The sequence below is a fragment of the Chaetodon auriga genome, chromosome 9 (genome assembly GCF_051107435.1).
Source record: "Chaetodon auriga isolate fChaAug3 chromosome 9, fChaAug3.hap1, whole genome shotgun sequence".
Classification (NCBI taxonomy): Eukaryota; Metazoa; Chordata; class Actinopteri; order Chaetodontiformes; family Chaetodontidae; genus Chaetodon; species Chaetodon auriga.
In genome coordinates, this window is record NC_135082.1 from 2,244,928 (window position 1) to 2,267,095 (window position 22,168).

The following is a 22,168-nucleotide window of genomic DNA, read 5'->3' on the forward strand; positions in this document are numbered from 1 at the left end:
ATTTTCATGTTGAGTTCACTCTTTAACATGACACTTACTTTTGCAGAAACCACCGCTGCTGTGAGTTGAAGTCTCGGGATACTTGTGACTTTTGACGGTGCGACTCTTGCTTTTGCTATCACGAGACAGCAATGGACTTCATCCTTGTCGTTCTTGTACCTGAGGTAAGAACATGCACCATAACCTACACAGCTGGCATCTGAAAAATGGTTCAGCTCCACTCTGACAATGTTATGAAAGTCATGTGGGTGATAACATCTCGGTATTGAGACCTCTTTCAACTTGAGAAGACCATTTATCCATTCCTCCCACCATGGCTTAATATCTTCTGGGAGTGAGTCGTCCCATCCGATGCCTCGGTGACTAAGCTCTTGAAGGATACATTTTCCACTTAGGCTGAATGGAGCGATGAATCCGAGTGGATCGTAGAGAGAGGCGATGACAGACAAACAACCACGACAGGCTGAAGGCTGATCCTTCAAGCTGATGTTAAAGCTGAAAGTGTCGTCTTTAATCGACCACTGAATACCGAGGGCATGTTCTGATGGGGTTGGATCAAATCCTAGAGGCTTGATGTTTGCTACACTTTCAGAGGGTTCTAAGCAAGAGAGCGCTGCTTCTTCATTCGAGTTGAATTTGTGAAGACGCAGTCCTCCTCTTTTGCACAACTCTTGTGACTCAGTGATCAGTTTCTTAGCTTCCTCAACTGATGAAACGCTGACCAAACCGTCATCAACATCAAAATTTTTCTCCACAAATGTTGATGCCAGAGGATAGCTAGCTTTGTGTTGTCGCGCTAGATGCTTTAAACCAAAATTGGCACATCCGGGAGACGAAGCGGCTCCGAAGAGATGGACGGCCATCCTGTGCTCCTGTGGTTCCTTCTCCAGATCACCACCTTTCCACCAGAGTTATTTCAGATAATTTCTGGATTCAGGAGAGACAGAGAATTGATAAAACATTCTTTCAATGTCACAGATAATGGCTACAGCTTCCTTCCTGAATCTGCAAAGTACTCCTAACAGAGGATTGATAAGATCGTTGTAGGGGCAGGCTCTGCATCACCCTTGCTAATGGTTTCCTCCATGAATGCTTTGTATTGATGACAGTATTGTTTGTTGGCCTTTAATTTTTTCTTGAGACACTGTAGGCGAATCATGGCTAACCTCTTGTTGTTTGGTAGGTTAGGCGGACTGTTGCCTTTGAAAGGGAGGGGCATCTCATGATGTCCGTCCTACTTCTGTGTGATGTGATTACTGAGGAACTGTATGAAATGAGCATCTTCTTGGGACACATATTTATCCTCGTACGTTCTCTCAATAAAGTCTGATTCCAGGGCCTTTAGAACATCTGTCGCCAATGGAACTGGCAGTTCTTTTACTGTGAGCCGATGCACAAAGCTCTGACTTCCTTGCCTGTCTAGGTGGGGGTTTGATGAGCCTATTATACTCCATCCTAGTTCTGATCTCTGTGCGAACGGTTGGTCTTTGTCACCTAAGATGACTTCACGAGGAACCAATGCCGCTGGACAGTCATATTCTATTAAGAGCCCTGGGATCCACTGGGATAAAGTCACGGCTGTAGGCCTGCTGTATTTGAATGCAGTGGAGTCCTCGAACTTGTAAACCATGAACACTCTTACTCGATATTGTTGTGTCAATTGCTGTCATAGTACTAAGTTTCAGTTTTACTGGTTGGACATCCACATTTAACTTATCAAGTACATCTTCTAAGACAAATGTTGAATCACTTTGTGTGTCTAGTATTCCGTATGTGAGTATTTCTCTGTGTGGTTCTTGTACTGAAGACACAAAAACTGGGACAATACTTGAGGTAGCCGAAACGCGTCGTGTTGAAGTATGAGATATCACTTTGTGTGTTTCCTGACTTGCATGTTCTTCTGTGGAAGTGGAGCTATTCGTTATCGCTTCCACAGGTCTTTGCTTCCTGTCCTCGTGCAAGCAGGTTGGATGGCGACGGTTGCATATGCTGCACATGTGTCATCGCTTACAATCTTTGGTCATATGACCCTTTCTCAAACATCCAAAGCAGAGCCGGTTTTCATGGATAAATGTCCTTTTATCTTCAATACTCTTAGCTGTGAAAGCAGGACACTTTGTGATGCCATGAGTTTCACTTTTACAGACAAAGCAAGGCCATTTTGGTTTACTGCTGTTTGTTTCTTGTTTCTCGTGAGCGAAACTCTTTGTTTGTGTGTTTGTACTGAGGGGTTTAGCTCTCTTTGGGATTCTATCATCTACAGGTTTAAAATTTATCAACAGTGGAGAAGCAATAGGGTTACAAGCTATGCATGCTTCTCTACTCAGGAACTCTGAGAAACATGCAAAATCTGGATAACTGCCTGATGTGTCAAGTTCATCAACAACAATTCGACTCCACTTTCTAACGATCCATTCTGGCAGTTTTTTGAGCAACTTGTGGTTTTCCTCGCAATCGTTAAGGATAGCTAGTCCTTTGACGTGTGGGATTGCTTCAGTGCAGCTTTGGAGGAAGTGCAGTGCTAGTGGGTCGTTTGTGCTGATCTTTGGCCATTTCGTTAGCTTATCACGGAAAGCTTTCTGTATGATGAACAGATTTCCATATCTGTCCTGTAAAACTTTCCACGCTCCATTGTAGGCGCTCTCTGAATTTCGATAAAAGAATCCTTCCACTGCTTTGCACGCCTCTCCAGCAAGACAATTTTTAAGATGAAACATCTTCTCGCTAGCTGGGAGGGGTTTTCTGTCAATCAGAGTCATGAATGACATTTTCCAATCAGTAAATCTTAAAGGATCACCACTGAACGTGGGGGGTTCAGGGACTGGCAAGCGAGTCATACTTAATGAACTAGCAATGGCTTGTGCTAAACTGACAGACTCCTGGGTCGATGTCATTTCAGGAACCGCTTGGCGAGGTTGGAATGATGCAGCGTCTGGATTTAATTGAGGTTCAGTTTTCAGCTTTCTGTAGCAAGCAGAACTAGTTTCGTTATTAATTTCCTCAGTTTGATTCTCAAAATCTTCAAAACTGTCATATGCTCTCACACGAGCTGCTGCTATAGCGACTTCTTTTTCTGCTTGTCACTGCTGCAGTTTTGCTCTCTCTTGTTCCAACTGTTGTTGCATTTTCCACCTTTCATTTCTGACAACATTTTTGCCTCCTTAAGTTTCCATTCACTTTCTAATTTGTGAAGATGTGCTTGCTGTGCTTGAATTTCTTCTATGGCCTTTGATTGCTCCTTTTTAGTAGCAAGCTCTGCTTTTGCATCCACTCTACCGCTGTGGGTACTGCTTGAGCCAGAGTGATCGCTCGATTCCTCTGCGGACTCTGATGAACTGGTAGTTTCAGTTTTGGTGTGGCCAAATACAGACCCATATTGATTTTTGTTTAACGTTTCTCTTACTCTTTCTTTCTCAAGTTATTATAATCTTCATTAATAGTCTCTAGACGGTTACTTATGAGATTGCAGATTTCCTTTGTTAGTGTAACACATGCGTCCATTTTGTTGACAATCTCAGGTGTGGTGTTACTGTTACGTAGAATAGGTTCATATTGCTGTCTTACAGCGTCGTGCTTTGTTTCAATGTCTTGCTGTAATTTATTGAGGTCTTCTGATGAGCAGAGGGTTTTTAGTTTTGTCCTTGTCTCCCTTGCTGTCAGCTTCCAAGAGTTATAAGCTTTGTGAAATGTTTTTTCATGTTTTTTGGCATCTTGGTTATGCATCTCTTTACCTTTCTCTGTTTGTTTCCTCTCATGTGAGCTAGACTTGAGTGGCGTGTCTATGGGATTGTCTGTTTTCTCCGTTGGAATTGACATTTTGTTTGCTTTCTGCAGCTGCTTTAGTGCGACTGTAGACTTTGATTGTCCTATGCCTGAATCTATACTTATAAGCTGTAGTTATCTTTTACCACAGAGTAACACCATGTCAAGCATTCACAGATTATGGACATTCAAAGGGATTTTTAGCATAAAGCAGTAACAAGAAAAATGTCATAAATGAACTCTGCAGACATTAATAGCTATAGAGCTTCACCTTTTAAACCTTTTCATAAACAGACATGTCATGAATTATTACTCCATAAACACATGTGCCAATCACTTGGAAATATTCACTCATTTCAGTTCACAAATTATTTTGACCTCAAAGTATGACATTAGTTGTTTTTTTTTTGTTTTTTTTTTGGCACTTCAGTTACGCTGTAAGCTTGTGTGTATAAATAGTCTCTTTTGCTCCTTGACACTCAATGTCTCTTTTTCAGCATCCGTAGTTGTACCTTTAGTGTACTGTCCTTTTTTAATCTTGCCTGAGCAGGATGTGGGTGCGAGTGGAGTCAGTTGGCTGGTAACAGGTCGGTAGCTGGAACTCGGATGAGATGGCGTCAGCTTCTCTGCAGGGATGGCAGATCTGTTGCAGCCGGTGGCTTTCACTTCTCACCGCGAAGGAGTTTTCACTGTAGCGGCCCACTTGGAATTAACACGCAAGACGCAGAGAGCTTCGACTGGTGTTCTTTTAATTCTCTCCTCTTTTGTCACCACTGGCTTTTGACAAATTCTGTCACCTTATGACACCGTGAAAACTATGAAAACGGACAAAATACAAATGCCATGGTGTTATATTTCAGAAAATAATGCATAAATCATGTTCACATTTTTAACTTAATAAACAATCATTTTTAGTAAACTCAAATAATGAATTTTACATGAAATAATCCGTTTTTTTAAACAGTAATGAATTACAGCTCTTATGTAAACAAAAATAATGACAAATTCTCTTGTTTTAAATAAATTAACAACTTGTTTCACAAGGAATACACCATTAGTCTCCTCCTACCTCCTTCTGCTTTCCATGGGCGCTCTATTTTTGCACATTATAAAAGGGCAAAGCAGTACAAGCGACAAACTATTACTATTATTAACTTGTATATTTATTATGTCTTAAAAGGTCTACATAGCTACAGATTACAAACCAAACAAATAAAATTATGTGCTATACCATGTTGGTGGATAATTTGCTTGTATTACTTTTACTTACTTTTCATTTTCAATCAATGAGAATGACGTGGTGTCACTCCACGTGCCCTAGATGTCGCACAGCGGAAGTTTTAAGTTTTTTTTTATGCAACTGTTCTGTTTTTTTTATTGTATATAATTTTATTTATTTATTTTCTTGCATGCTTTTATTGTTTGTAGTGGTGTTTTTATGATGTGTTATTGCATGGTTTTAGCGTGACTTGATTTTGAGAGTTTTACTTCCGACCGGGCCACCCTTGTAATTAGACATTGATGACTTGCACCTGTGGGGTGCATTGCCTGGGATAGACTGGCCAATGGTCTTGGGGCACGGAGCGGTGCGCGGCGAACGGGATACAGGGAGGAGGGACGTCGTTGGGCGCAGGTGGAAATAAGAGCAGCGAGAGGAGAGCAGGTGAGGCAGGCGTCAAACGGTGCAGACATGCGCGGTAATTATGAACAGAAAGGTGGAACCGGCACAGGAAGCAGGGGGGAGACCGCCTGAGAGGGCTATGCCCGCGGCGGTCGCGGACCAGAGACCGTGACGGAGGTGGTGATTGCAGCCGAGCCGACGAAGTCCAGAGTGTTACAACGTGACCTTACGGCAGCGGCAGAGCGAGGAGCTCTGCCTAGCGTGTAAGTACCCTTTGGGACCCAGTAACACTCTGGCACATGAAAGGAGAGCGTCTCGGCTGCACCGTATCGTGTACCCCCCCCACTGCCGCTGTGTTTTCTTGTTTGTCCAGGTATCCTGGCCGAAGGTCCGTCCTCCCACGAAGCGGGTCGGAGGAGGAGACGGAGAGTGGCGTGGTGACGGCGAGGAGCAGGACGGCCGTCATCGGGTTTCGTTTTTAAATCGGTTTTAAATCGGGCCTTGTGCTTTGTTTTAGCTAGTCTTTGTAACCGATTTTAACCCATGGATTGGTGACTGTTGGCCCGTTTTAGAGATTGTTTTAAGGGATACCTCTTGTTAATGGTTTTGATTTAGAGAAAGAGTTATCGCTGTCTGTGCCTGGGACGGCGAAATAAAAAAAAGGGACAATCCTGTCCCTAACACAGGGCTGTTTGTCATTGTACCTCCTTGGCTACAACACAGTGCTCACCACTTGGTGCAAAAGAACCAACACAAGTTTTGCAATAACCCATCACCATTTTTAATTCTCATCACCCCCATCACATACCGCAGTTTTTGGCGTTGTCGGCAGGATCAAGTCAGTGAGCACGTGTCTAGGCCAAGGGGTGTACAACGGTGAAGTTTAAAGGGCCCCTGTAGTTTTTAGGTCGCTGGCAGGAAATGGACTTGAGATCCCCTACACTAGCTATGCTGTGTAGATCTTGAAGTAGAGGGTTTTGAAATACCCGGAGAGGGTATTGTAATAGTGAAGGACGAACACTGCACACACCCGCTGATTGTCGGCATGAATGTGGTGACAGCCTGTTGGCATGCTCTTTTAAAATGCCGTGGAAAGTCTGCTCTCTCCCCACCGCAGTTGAGGAACCGGAGGGTCTGGAAGGGTGCCTGTGCGATGTGCCCACGTGTAGAGGTCACCATGGCAGAAGATGGGCTGCTGGGATATATTCGCCCAGCCAGCCGACGCAGCATCCAGGACCCCCCAAAAAAGTGAGGTGCTGGTGTGGGGTCGAGCTGGGGTGGGCCCAAGACGAGGAGACTACTGTGCCTTGGGGAAAGCACTGCCGGAGGCTAGTGATGTGGGAGTGGTCAGAACGCTAGCAGTGGTAAGGGAAGGCAGAGTGTTTGTGCGTGTTTATAACCCACACCCCTACAGCTTGTCCATAGGCCGGTACTAGAAGCTAGGAAAGCTGTACCACATGGAAGAAGCTGATGTGCATGGATCTCGTGACGGGCCTGTCCCTAGAGGATGACTGTGTGGCTGAAGTCGCTTGAGTGGATGCTGCAGCTGATCTGGAGAACCAGGACCTGCCAAAGGAGCAACACCCCAGCCGGTTCAAAATGAGGAACAAGACGCTCCACGACGCTCCACAAGAACAAATCTTGGCCAACCTCCTTTACGGTATAGAGACTAACAGACTGGTTTTATGTTGCAGGGACTGGCAACATAAAAGGGTGGGAAGATGTCGCACGGCGGAAGTTTTAAGTTTTTTTTATGCAACTGTTCTGTTTTTTTCATTGTATATAATTTTATTTATTTATATATATACATTTGTAACCGATTTTAACCCATGGATTGGTGACTGTTGGCCCGTTTTAGAGATTGTTTTAAGGGATACCTCTTGTTAATGGTTTTGATTTAGAGAAAGAGTTATCGCTGTCTGTGCCTGGGACGGCGAAATAAAAAAAAGGGACAATCCTGTCCCTAACACAGGGTTGTTTGTCATTGTACCTCCTTGGCTACAACACAGTGCTCACCACTTGGTGCAAAAGAACTAACACAAGTTTTGCAATAACCCATCACCATTTTTAATTCTCATCACCCCCATCACATAGATACTTCAATTTTCTTGACAAACAGAATAAATTCCAGTCAAATATTATCTGATTACGGACTTTATTTTCCTATGTTTTTAGTGTAAGTGACTATTGGGTGGGTGAAGTTTTTTTTTTTTTTAAATATGGCAAGTATTTAATGAGAACCCAGCAGCCAACTGTCCACAAATGGGCTATGTATGTAAAATGAATCTTACAGAGCAATACACCACAAAAATGGCAGTTGATTACAGCAACTCTGACAGTTTTGCTTTGTTTCTTTGTGTTTTGTGCTTTTTTTTATGTTTCTTCCATCACTAGTCGTGGCCAAATGTGTGCACATATAGATGTACAACTGATGAGACCAGTGATTTTCTTTTTACTCTTCCATTCAGCCACAGCTCTATTGTTTACTTACAGGAACAGCTGATAGCACTGTGCAACATGAATGTACTCCCATTGGAAAGACCGGAGATCCCAGCGGACACAAGGAGGAAGAAGAGGGGATGCAGAGCTGGAGCCAAGTGCTGTGACAAGAAAATATGGTGTAAACCATCCATACCATCTCTCATTATGGGGAATGTCCGTAATAAGATGGAAGAGCACATGGCACTGACCAGGCTACAGAGGGAGCACTGGGAGTGTAGCATGACGTGCTTCACGGAGACATGGCTGAATGAAGTCACTCCAGGCGCACATGACAATCTTCATGGCAGCACATGACAGTTTTCAAGTGCTGACAGCAGAGAAACGGAGTGCAGTAAGAGGAAAGGTGTGGGCATAGCAATGTTTGTAAACAACAGATGTGTAACCCTCCTCCACATCTCCGGTGATGTTAATCAATAATCAATCATTTTCATTTTATTTTGAGGAAAGAAGCATGCATTTGATATTTTCAATATCACTTGAACAGTATGGAGACAGCCTCACTGGGGTTAAAATTATTGTAGTTCATATAGCCTCTACAATGTGATACATCTGAGCTCTGTATAATTGTACTCTGGTGGACCTCCAGACACCTACACACACACACACACACACACAAACATACATACAGTCCTTGCTGTCAAGCTCATAGAGGGCCATAAAAGTATTCATTTGCTCCCTCCCCTCCACTATTATATCTCCTTATCTAGTCCATCTTTCGTTCTCTCCCTCCACTCTAGGCACTGCAATCAGACCCAATGGAGAGGGAATTCTTCACTGCATGCTGGCAAACAGAGACAACCTCTTTCTTTTTAATGCCTGGCTGATGAAGCAATGAGGCAATCTGCCATTCCCATCAGAGAAAAAGGCCTGATTTTGCTGGGCTGAACAGCACTCCTCATTCTCCTCTAAACTCACCTGCTTATCCTGCTCCTTTTATTTATTTTCATTACTTTCATTCCACAACCCCTGCAGTCAACATTGATGTCACATAATGCTATAGGGAATGGGAAACAGCAAATCAGACATATGTTCTGATCAGTCATAAATCAGTCACATGATCAGTAAACACTGTTGTGAAGTGGGCTGTAACAGCCAATCACACGATCAACAAACAAACAAAAAATTGGATTATGCTGAGGAGCTGTGAATGCAGGGCCTAACGACAAACAGAGTAACTGTATAACTGCTGCTCACATCCAACATCCATAATTTTCTGTGTGTACCTTTGTCTCCTAATTATATATAAACTAGCCTCGTAAGAACTTCCGGCCCTCTGTCTTAATTTAACGTCACGTCACTGCAAAAAACTATTGCGCCATTTTTTCTTTACTTTGTCAATATGATATGAACATGCATGATAGTGTGATAAATAAGAAAAATCCCTTCTGTAAACTTGAAACAAAAACAAGTTGTTTAATAATAATAATAATAATAATAATAATAATAATAATAATAATCATAATATGACACTTTTTATTTTTCATCTTATTTTCCTTCTTCTTCATCTGTCATTGCTTTCTTGCTCCTCTACCACAGCCTTTTTAATAGTTATATATCAGGACCACAATATACTTTAGTCAAAGTATATTTATTAATACAGCATACATTACATGGAATGACCCCCAGGGAACAGAACAGAGTAGGTATGACATTGATAAACTCAGGCATTGCATAAAGGTTTAGCTGGGGTGGAGGTGGGTTTTAAATGGCTTGCAGAGGAAGCAGCAAAGGGTGAGCAGGCTATGACAGCTTAAATAGAGCACGCTGTTTGAGATGTGCTAATAAGGAGCAATACAGAGAATCAACTGAGCTGTCAGCTGATGTAGGCTGGTCTGAGATCAGCTGAGCCATCAATGAAGCTAGACTGCAATTTGAGCTTGATCTCCGTGGCCTGCCTGAACATGAAATAAATAAAACTATATGATATTTGTACATCAGATCCCCCATATCTCTGTGATAATTAACAGAGCAATGTCGTGTATGCAGTCCAATGCAGCAAGGAATGTGAAATGGGGAACAAAACAACTGCTTCACAAGTGCATAGCACAACACAGGAGAGCCAACACCTCAGGTCAAGACTCAGCAACCCACCTCCATCTTAAGGACAAGGGACACTTATTTAAGGACAATAATACATATATTTTGGCCAGGGAAGACCAGTGGTTTGAAAAAGCAGTGGAGAAGTCATCCATGCCAAACTGGAACAACCATCACTGAACACCAGAGGTGGTCTATGACACCACTTACAATGTATCACTGAAATCCCTCCCTATGCAGCTTAACAGCCATTCACACCATGACTCATGACCCTAACGACTCACAGGATGAGTCCTGTCAGCCCTATAGTAAGACAGAGAAGCTGGGAAGGCTGGTTATAGCGGAACAGAGAGGCTTAGTCCTCTCAGCCTCTCACTGTCCCACTGCACTCTTCAAAGTTTTCAAACATTGTGAGCTGAATGAGGCTAAATTGTCAGAAACAGCAGAAAGTCCCTACACACCTAACTGATGGAAGAAGTTCCTCAGCAGAGTGGTAAACAAAGAAGTCTGGATGATCCACCATGAGCATTTTAGCATTTAGCCAAACCCAGCGTGCACCTGTTCGTAACGCAACATCTTGGGTGTGTTTAATTTGGGTCACACCAGTGCTGGGTAGCAGATTGTCAGTGATTGATTTAGGTAGATGTAACCTCTCTCAACAATGATGAATAATGATATCATAATCATAATGTTTCTCTTAAAAATAATTCATATGAGAACTGCACATTTATGTGTAAAAATTGATCAGGCATATTGTTATGAAGATTCCTGTCCTGCCCACTTCCATTGACTTTTTTTCCTGTCCTTTCCCAGTCACGTGATGAATAGTGAAACTGACTCCCATTCTGTGGCAATCCCACAGAAATCCCGTTAACCTCAGCATTCCTGAAAAAAATGTCTGCCTTTAATCTGTATAACAACATAGCTAACGCTAGGGAGCTAGCACTGTAGCAATGTTAGAAACTTCCAATATGAAAAAACTGTCACTGTTGAGATCAGCAGCCTGCCTCCCTGTTTTTTACCTTGTGTTTTGGTTCCCTTTTTCCTTTATGTCATGTATGTCATCCCCAGACACCTGCTTCAGGATCTACCTGGTGTTTGTTGGTCTTGAGTACACAGACTAGATTTCTTACCTGCCTACCTACTGTCCTCTCAAGACCTGTGTTTTTCACATATCACCGTGCACCACACTACAGGCAACTCTTCTGTTCGCACATTAGGTTTATGAGTGGCTGTTCCTGTGTATTTTTGTTGAGGTAGGAAACGGCGTAGACAGGTAAATTTCTTCTTTGTTGTTCTTTGTATGGTAGTTAGTTTTGGGGTGGATTTGGGGATAGGTGTAACTGGTTTTTGTTTGTTTTATGATTTGCCGCCACCCGCCACCCTCTCCCCTTGTTATTCCTTGCTTATGTTTTTTTTTTTGTTGTTGTTGTTATTTTTTGTGGATTGATTCATTAAACAATAAATGGCATTTTGCTTTTTAACATCACGGCACCATGTTGCTTCCCTTTATCCCTAGCTTTATCCATCAGAGGGTCGTAACACTTCAAATGAGGTTTGGTCAAAATAATCCTGTAATTCACTGAGTTAGATGCGAAAATATTGGGAGAGGAGCGAAAGGGAGGCTCTGGCATCAGAGAGGCGGTGGGTGGAAAGAGCGTGTAGAGTCACAACATTTTCACATCTAACTCTGTGAATTGGGTTTTATTTCGATTAAGCCAGAGTTGATGAATGTTGGAACAGTGGAAAGCTAATAAATATGGTTGAAGTTGAATACTAATAATAAAAATAATACAATAATAATATGCTCATCTGCAAGGTAATATGAATGGTTTTGTAAATGAACCATTGTGCCTTTGCGGACAGTAAAATAAAGACTATTTCTGATTAAATTTGAAAAAAAGATCTTAGTCTTTAACTCTTTAACTTACTCTTTAAAATGGTTTTATCTTGTAAGGATCCTTTCAGCTTTGAAGGATGCAGTTGCCAACAAGGATTACGTTGCAGACACTGCAGCCCATTTTGTGGCTCCTGGCTGAGGTTATCTACTGCATCAATTCCAAAACCTTTTGTACGAATTAGTCTTTTGAACACCAAACTAGGGCCCAGGCTTAAGAATACCGGAATTATTATTTAACTGTGTAAGACTGTGTAAGTAGCCACATTAGCCGCACAACATGCTAACGGCAAGTTCAACAGGCTAACCTATAAAATAAACAGTAAAACAACCAAAAACGTTAATGTTAATGTCACTAGGTTTGACATTGTTGATAGTAGAGGTAGATGAGGAAGATTTTTGTGTTATTTATTGCAGCCAACAACAGATAAATTGCTTGTACCTTCGACATCAAAATCCACAGACTTTTCCACATCCAAGAATTGATGCTATTGAAAACCACATCTGGTTTACTTCACAATGTCTCACTCATGGACTGGCATGTTATCTTATTAATTAATTAATTAATTAGCCTTCTCTTCTCTAGTTTGAATTCTTCTTCTACAACGTGTTCTGCAACATTGACCTGTAGGGGCATAGAGTCCAGTTAACAAGTTAATGTTTGGTTAGATTGACATCCATGATGCCAGACTATTTAGTCTTGGTATAGAAACACCACTGTCTGCATTCCCATTTGCATCTCCAGTGGCCCTCACCAGGTGTCACTTAGGCCAAACAGTGTGCAGTTTTTTTCTTCCATTCAGCAGCAGCTCCTGCTTTATTTGTTTGAGAATGACCCAACCCCATCACCTTAACATGAATGCCTTCACAGCTACTCAGCTGATCTACACAGGGACATGGCAAGTGTTGGAGGAGAGGGATGGGGTGACTGGAGGATGGTTGTAAGAGAGTGAATGATGGGCTTCCTGGAGCAGATCAATAGCTCAAGGCCTCGAGCCCAGATTGGCTCTCACTCCAGGGGGAATTCACCATAGACCTGCAAGCATGTGCGCACACACACACACACACACACACACACACACACACACACACACACACACTTAAGCATCACATTTTGCATCCACCACTTTCAAACTCCACTCCTAACCCTGCCCTTGACCCATCCCTACAAAACTACACCTCTACTCCCCACTGCTTCGATCACATTCATCAAAACTGAACTGCACTCTGGGAATATAATAGCTCAATCACTGAGTCCCCCCTCCCTGCTCCACAGCCCCAACCCAGTCTGCATTTGGCAGCACTCAAAACTTTTCTATCACTGAGCTTTTAGAGTTAAAGGTTTATTCTCACTCTGGCTCTGTGTCTATTCAGGTTTTCTTAGGAGCCACACGGAGGCCAGAGCTATTCGTTCTGTGCACAGAGCTGAATCTTGATCTCTCTCTCCTTTTAATTGGATGGGTTTGAATGATCTTTACTGATAATACCAATACTGCTTCAAGGCTAACTTCAGAATTGCTTGAAAAGCGATGGGGCAAAATGAGTTCATTGGCAGCTGCACAGTGATATTAAGACACACATTTGACTCATATTTACTTAACTTAAAATTGAAGCTCTCAAAGTATTGCCAGTCTCACTTTGGAGGTAAATAGTTGTTTGGTAAAAGCAAATTTTTACAGTGACTTGTTTACATTCAGGTATTATGCTGCCTCAGTCCAGTGAAACACGTTCAAGCAAACCCATATCTACACATAAAGGTGCACTGAATGTATTGAATGGAACCTGAAATACTACAATAGTTAGTCAGGCTTTTAATTCTCACGTATAAGATTCATTTATGAAGGTTAACAGTTGTATGGAAAATCAACATAACTTTGGAAGAGTTACAGTAAAAGGAGTAGTTCAGTTGGTGGAAACTGGAAAGATTGCGAAAAGAAAATCAATACCACTCTCACGTTTGTGTGTCAAGACCGGGTCTAGCTTAGACTGGCAGGAGGAAACAGCTAGCCTGGCTCTGTCAGGAGTTAAGAAATACACCTACAAACACCTACAAAGTTTACTAATTAACACATATCTTGATCGCTTAATCTGGACACAAACTGACATTTAAAAACATCTGTTGTTGGTATTAGGTCGAGTCATATGCTGGAACTATTTGTTGGTGAACAACAATGTCTGCAGTGTCTCCAGCTATAACACAGGTAGCCACATACAGTCAGTGAGCATTTTTTGTGTTTGGGCTCTATACAGGCATGATGGTATCGGTCAGCATGCTCCTGAAACACAAATAGCAAGAATTGACATTTTTACATTTCAGTTAGGATGAAAGGAAAATGTAGTTTGTGAGCTTCAGAGATATTGGTAGAAAGATTTTGTTCAGTGGAAAATGTTGGGATAAAGTCTAAACAATGTTGGCAGATAGCAATTTGCAGATAACTGTATTGTCAAAGTATGCGCACCTGGACAAGGTAAATAGATACCTGATTGTCAGACATTCCAACCATATGTGAGAGTGTAACATGTGACTGAGACACCAAGGGTATTATATGTACTGTTATTCCAAAATCTGGTATTTTCTACCAGATTTTGGAACCTGTGAACAGAGATTTCTTCCCATTCAGACACAAGAGCATTAATGAGGTCCATGTTGTAAAATCTTTGCTCACAGTTGGTATTCAAGTTGAGGTTGAGGTCAGGACCCTGTGCAGACCAGTAAAGTTCCTCCACACTAAACTCAGGAAAGCTTTACTTTATAGAGTGGACTGTGAGCACAGGAACAATGTCACATTGGAACAGGAGAGGAACACATCTGTTGAAATGGTGGAAGCACATTATTGTGAGCCCAAACCAGGAACACCAGCTCCAGGTTAAATATACTTTTGACATTATAGTGTGGTTGTGTGTCAGTTTTAGGGGAAAAATGCAGTGACATAACAGTTTTGTGTATCTAACACATGGTCTGGTTTCTTGGAGAATAGATATAGGACATTTCTGATGAAGTATTTGTATCCCTTGATGCATCTGCCCCAGATGAGTGCTGAGAACATCTATAGACAGACACAGGCCTTTTTGTGTGTATCCACCAGCAGCAGTTCAGTGATATTTTAAGAGCACGGAAGGCTTCCCCTCACTGTGACCTGTTTCCAAAGGGAAATGTCTGCTCATTGCAGGAAATGCAAAAATATGACAACACAAATTAAAAAAACAAACAAAAGTGCAAAATGTGTCTTCTCTCATTCAGTGAGGCTGAGGAGAAAGAGCCAGGAGAGTCTATCACACCTTCTTAACTCCTTCTTAATTCTTTCTTTTACTCTGACTCCTTTTCCTTCTGTCTCATTTGCTTGAATTGCCATACTTTTTCTTTTTCTCCTCTGCCCTCACTTTCTTATCTACTATTGCACATGTAACAATACTAAAGGCATTTTCTTAGCACCGTTACCAAGTCCATCATATATATATTACATTTGATCCAATTTACGTGTGTGTGTGTGTGTGTGTGTTGTGCTCAATATTAGTTTTTACCCCAGGGAAAAATCTTTTTTCTGTTGAGATGCAAGAATTGTTATTGAAATGCTGTGAAGATAAATGGGTAAACACAGGGTATTTATTATCCACAGTGCTCAAAACTTTACAGTTTTTGAAGTCTGTGCCTTAATCCCAGTGCAAACTAAATAGGTTGACAATGCAAGAACTGCAAATTCTAAATATGAAGACAATTTCTTCTTACATTGTTTGACAGTGTTTTTAATAAAAAACTAGATGTGACAGACTAGTGGTATTGTGCTATAGTGTGTCATTGGACACTAGATACACATTAAAAGTTAACTTTTTGTAGATTGGAACTGATGCTGATGCTTGCCATGCTTGACCGATCTGTTGGTTTGTCCATATGTACATCCAACATTGTAGTCCACTAGATAATCAACACTAGTTTCACACATGAATCAAACCATGTTATTATGTTATTAAAACAACATTTATTATTTTTGAGAATTGCCAACAAGTGTGATCCCTGTGGAGGAAAGGTTCCTGTGGGGGTGGTGAACCCCAGTGCAGACAAAAATACCCTGATTACATCTGGCATTCACTGCATCTTGAGTGATCCAATCACAGTCGAGACACATAGCTGTGCACACCTCTGTCTCTCATGCATCTCCAAGGTGTCCAGCTGACTGCTTATGTTCAGGTTTCTTTACCGCCTACGTCACTTCCACTAAAGGGACAAAGGACCCTGTGCACAGATATTATGTGTCACCAGATTTGTTTGACACAGGCTATCAGCTAGCTAAGAAAACAAAAATGTTTCAAGACCTAATACACATATATAGGTTATTCTAATTGTTTTAATGGGCAGGACAAAATCATTTATGAGTTGTAAATGAGTGAAGGTGAAAAAGGAACTTCTACTCTAACATCAGTGCTCCTTTCCTGCATTGAAGATATATGTCCCTGTTACTTCCTTGTCCGGGGCACATCAGGACACATTAGCATTTACACTACAAAAGATGTATTCTCCATTGCGTCCTAGACCACCTCAGCAAGTAGTTTGAGTGATTGAATCACAATTCGTCTTGGTGCTCTTTTACTTTTGTGTTCAGTGCTGTGCATTTGTGACTGGATCAGCCAAGATGTATTCTAATGCCAGGTATAAACAGTGTCAATGAGTCAGGTATGACATTTAAGATATATATATATATGTTATTGCTGGGCAAAAGAAACAGGACATGAGCTGCAGTCGAGCCAAGCAGAGAGACGAGATTGTTATGGTTTTCACCCTATGTTTTAGATTGGACCCAAAGATGCAGACCAGAGAGAAGGTTATAAAAAGAACACAATTTATTCAAAATAAATTGTAGAACAAAAGGTGCACTCAAAAGGAGTGGAGAAAAGAACTAAGGGAGCTTCGCTGCGACAGGTCTGAGGCAAGGCACACGCGGACGCAACAGGCAGGCAACTGAAACAGAAAAACACACCTTAAGTGGTGGTACATAAGACGAACATTAGCACACTCACGAGCAGAGGAGAAAGAGAGTTTGCACTCACACTAATGAAACACACAATCAAGCCAGGAGTCAGGACTCAGGAGGAAAGAGTCAGGAACAATCTGGCAACAGGTAGGAGAGAGCTCTCCCCTTTTAACCTTTGCCTAATCAGCGTCATGCGCATCAGGTGCGCTCCGGGGAAGGTGGAGCTGGCCAGGTGTAGAGACACACCCAGCTAGACAGACAGGGGAAACAAACAGACAAAATCTACACTGGGGAAAGGGAAAGAGGATTAGACAAGTCTGCAGGATCCTAACAGACATAGGATCTGGGGAGAAGCTGAGTGGAGGTTCAAGACAGGGGAGCAGGGCTAACAGTACAAAGGGATTTGAGACAAAAACCAGAACAGAGCAGATGAAACTGCAGCGAGAGGAAAAACAGGTTTAGTCACAGGTAACAGGCAACGCACAAATGTAAACTAGGAAGAGGTTTGAAAGGTACTATGATCTGGCAGGGTGAATGTGGCAGAGCTGTGTATTTGTAGGAGTCTTGATTATAGGATAAGATGGAGGTGGAGAGGCTCTGCCTGGCACACGTGTCTCCACTCATGTAATCATACAACACAGACACACAGAGTCAGACAAAAAGAGAGAGGCTTCGAGGGAGGCAGGAGGTTACTGCGAGTCAGACTAGAGGCAGATGTAACAGAGTGTGTGTGTGTGTGTGTGTGTTTGCTCAAACATACGAGTATGACTGGGAGAGGAAGTGTGTCCAGCTGATGAATGGGCTTGTGCTTGAACTCAATTTTGAACAGTAACTGCAGTGTCACCCATTCATTTCTAATAAACATGAAATTTGCCAACATTTAGTTTGTTGCTTGTGTTGCTTGTGTAGACAAAGTCATTGAACCATATAATTATAAGATTAAATGAGCTCTATTTTTAAGAGAGAAAACTCTGTGCAGTTCAACTGGAACAGAACAGGAGGATTGAGGTTAGGAAAAGATTGAACAAACTATGGCTAGTCACAAGCAATCAAAACAAAGGTTACGGTTAAGGTAACAGTACTTTTCTGCTTTAGACATATTGTGCATTGTGAGTGGTATTTTTCTCCATTGTAAACATAGTGAGATAATGGGCTGGGTCTGAAAACTTGCTCTTCAATTACCTTCGATCGCACAGTTACACAATCATCACCATTGCTCATTCCAAAAAAAAAAAAAAAAAAAAAGCATTCGTATTGTTCATATTGCAGGGTGTAATTAACATTGTAGCCTCTAGTGGAACAGGAAAAGCACTACCTTACAGAGCTGAATTTTTAACACAGCCATCTCATGACATTACAGTTCAATAATAACAATAAAGGGTTTTAGACAGAAATGCTTGCTGCTCTGGCAGGCATGAAAAGGCCCTTTGAGCATGTTATCTTCACAATTTGAAAACTGCATCATAATCATCCATCTAAAAGCGATTCCCTTGTGTTCTGGGCTGCTTTTATTTCCCCTCAGAGTGGTAAGGCAAAAAAGTCAATATGATGTCTGTTGACTGTACAGTATGACAGGTTAACAAAGAAAAAAATACATTCCTTTTTGAAAAACTTAATTCATGTGCTGTCTGGTGGTGGGACAAGGGAGGTTATTTGTGCATTGTGTTTGAGGTTGACAGAATCAGGGAGAAGAGCAGCTCCGGTGCTGTTGCTGTTTTGTTTCCTGTGCAATTCCTTCACTTGTGGTTTCTTTTGGATGTGCTTTGGGGGCCATCACAACCAGCATATACAGCCATGTGTCAATCTAATACATGCTCTTGTCTTGCTCAGTGGGGGAAAGCTGCTTTGTAGCCTCTTGCTATGATTCTCCTTCCTACCAAGTTTGTCTCTGGCATCCAGTGTCTCTCTGTTCTCTTATCTCATCATTTTCACGCTCAGCCTCCCTCTCTGCATCTCCATCTTCGACACTCACTTATTTCTTCTCAATTCGCAGTTTTATATCTGTTACTCAGCTACTTACTGTCTCTGTGTTTGCCTCTGTCTCTTGTTTTGAATTAGGACTAGAAGTGACAGGTACTCTGGTTTAAATCCAGCAGAAAAGCATGCAGAGCTGGGTCCTCCACCACATGCTCTCAGAGGATTTCTCTTGTTTGTTGTACATTGTGGTTGAGCTCTCATCTTGGTGTGCAAACATTCAGTAAAGCTCCTGTTCTCTTACAGTGATACCACCGCCACATGTTGAGAAGCTGACTGCTGCTTATTTGCCTCCAGAGACGAAGACCCCACTCCTCCTGCTGCTTCCTCCGAGCCTGGCACAAATCAAAATAATGATCCTTTTTGGTGATGTTTCACACTCAACATTTACACAATGCAAATGTGTGAATATATCAACTCTCTTTTGTTTGACAGAGCGTGAAATTACCAAAAAAGGGGACCAAGCGCCCTGGTATACCACCCTTGGACCCTAGAGGCGAGGACAAGACTCTTTGAGGGGGATCGAGGGAGACAGGAGGGGAAAATAACATGGAAACAATCCATGAAATTATCCTGGTAAACTGAATATGATTTAGTGACTGTTTGACTGCCCTGTAGGCTGAGGTAGCCTCGAAATGTAAATACTTACATAAAGTTCCAGTTCAATATTTAATCTGTCTTAAACAACAGCTGGCTCAAACCGTCTGAGACTGTGGGCAACTCTGTTCTCCAGCTGAGACTATAATTGTGTATGTGTGAGGGTGTGTTGTGGTAAGTCTGTTACGATACAGAATGACCTTTCATGGAAAAAAGTGCGAGGAAACCCCTCCAGAGTGAGAAGACATGATGGTAACCCTGCCACAGGTGTAGCTATGTAGCTAGCAAGGGGTGAGGAATCCTGATTCCTAACTGATTCCTAATCATGTGTACAAGTTGGCTGGCTGGTTGTTCTTTCTCTAGAGCTGGTGGTGATGATTTAAAGGTCTAGAACTAGGCTTGGTTGCTACAATTCTAGGAATTATAGGATGTTTCATACTGCAGTGATGGTGCCATTCTAACAGCCTGTGGTCTGTTGCAGAAGAAGTTGTGATTAAGAGGACTGGGGGGATGCTGAGGTGGTAAATTTATAGAAATAACATCAATTTGATTTTTGCCAGCATTCTGATATGGCTTAGAGCAGGGATGTCAAACTCATTCCACAAAGGGCCGAGTGGCTGAAGGTTTTCTTTCCAACCAAGCAGCAGCACACCAGACTTGACTCATTTCATTAGCTGATCTCAGTCTTCAGACAGCTGATTGGTCAGACTGCGTTCTCTTGATTGGTTGGAGGAAAAACCTGCAGCCACACGTTTGAAACCAAAAGTGAAGGTAAATTTCTTTTGTACATGAAGGAATGTTACATGTAACATAATTTACAGCAGTAACACACAAGTAAAAACTCATTTTACGTCAAATCACAATCTTTTACTGAACCTAACCCAGTAATTTTGGTGCCTAAACCTACCATTCCACAACGTTAAACACCTCTTTTTGTACTCTCTCTCTCTTATTGTACTCAGAAAACTTTATTTGGTACCCTGTGCCTTAAAAGAGACATTAAGGGGTCCTGACCAAGCATCCTTAATGTGACGAGTTGGGCGTGAGACTGTGTTGTCAAGTCTCTGCAACTAGGAAATCAATTCAAAGGCATATGTTATACTTTTTAACTAAAGTGATCTTAAGTACAGTACATGCAATTTGTTGTAAATGACCTTAAATATGAAAAAGCACAGGTATGGTCCTGGGTTTGGATTATTCTTCTGTCATTCCCAAAATGCATCGTCACATCTCTGATAAAACATTAGAGCTCTGCCAGTGAAATCCACATGGCTCAAACAGAAAACCAGTCAGTACTTTAAAGCTTAACATTCAACACTGTTCCAAACGTGCACACTTCAAGAGCTTTATGCTTTTGGCACGGCTGACCATGCTCACTGCACCGATCTGAAAAGCAGCTGAGCTGAACAAATGCCTGCCCTCCCTGTTTTACTTCAACAGGAAGAAAAATCATCAATTTTTCTCTAGTACCTACACTGAGGTGACAGTGTGAGGAAGGGGGAACGATCAACTGGTCTGACAAATGTCTTTGAGCGATCGATGTGGGTATTCATGAATGGTCACCCACAGATGTAGCTTTTCTTGCACATACACACACACACACACACACACACACACACACACACACAGACATACTTTCAACCTTATTCTACCACTTTATTTCCTGTTGTTAATGAAAACACAGCAGGGTTGTGCTCAAAGGTAGAGCAGGGCTTTGTGGTTCAGGGTACGTTTGATATGATACATATATTTTTAGATTCAGTGTGACTTGCATTTTCGACAGATATTGTTGTCTCCCATGTCCATACAAATAAACCTCCATATATCCACTTTGAAATTATTGACAAAGGATGCTCCTCCTACCCTCAAAACTTGTCTGAGAGTCATCACATTTTTAAGCTTTCTTCTGTATCAGATTAATCCATTGATTGTTGTCTGTACATCCATTAGTACATTGCAAACAGTAACAAATGGCTAATTCAACAATTGCTAAAATGTAAACAAATTGTCAATTTCATCAATTTTGTCTGAGGATAGAAGACAATCTTGGACTTCGAAAACCCTTGTATTAGAAGTCATTGGTCTTATATCAAAATTCAATAAAGTTTATGTTTTTTTAAAGTTTATGGTTATCCTGCAATACTTGGTGTACAATGATACATTTAAACTAGCTGATGATGGCTGACAATTCAAATCTGTGATGTTCAGCGGTCAGTTACAATTATGTCCAATGCAGGAACAAATTAAGGTTCATGTCAGTGTCCCATCACATACCAACAATAATAATTTTATGTACATAATTCCAATCTTTCTCTTACCTTAAACAAAAAATTGTGTTCGTATTAATTGTACTGTTTCTGCGTTTTTCCTTTAATTATTTGAATTTTCCTTTTTACTCCCTCTTGCCTATTTCCTTGGTCACACTTGCACACATACCAATATTGTTATATAACACAAACTCACAACTGTACCCAAACATATTAGGGTTGTTCAGCCAACATAAGCATTCTACATATTATATTATTATCATTATTTCTATAACATTTTAATTTCAGAACACCTGTGTTTTATCAAATACGTTGTATCACTGGCTAACATCACTGACAGCTGAGGCCTGAGCACTGCAAGCAGGTGACATGTAGCAGGTAAACTTTAGCGTGATGCTCAAATAAAGCTGCTGTGGTCAGAGCTGAGCAGAGGGCAAGACAGCCCTTTTAGACACAAAGCAATTTGAGCTGTGCTCACTGCTTGGTTCAGTGGTCTGAACAGTGCAGTGGACAGCACAAACCAGTTCAGCGCAGCAAACATCTG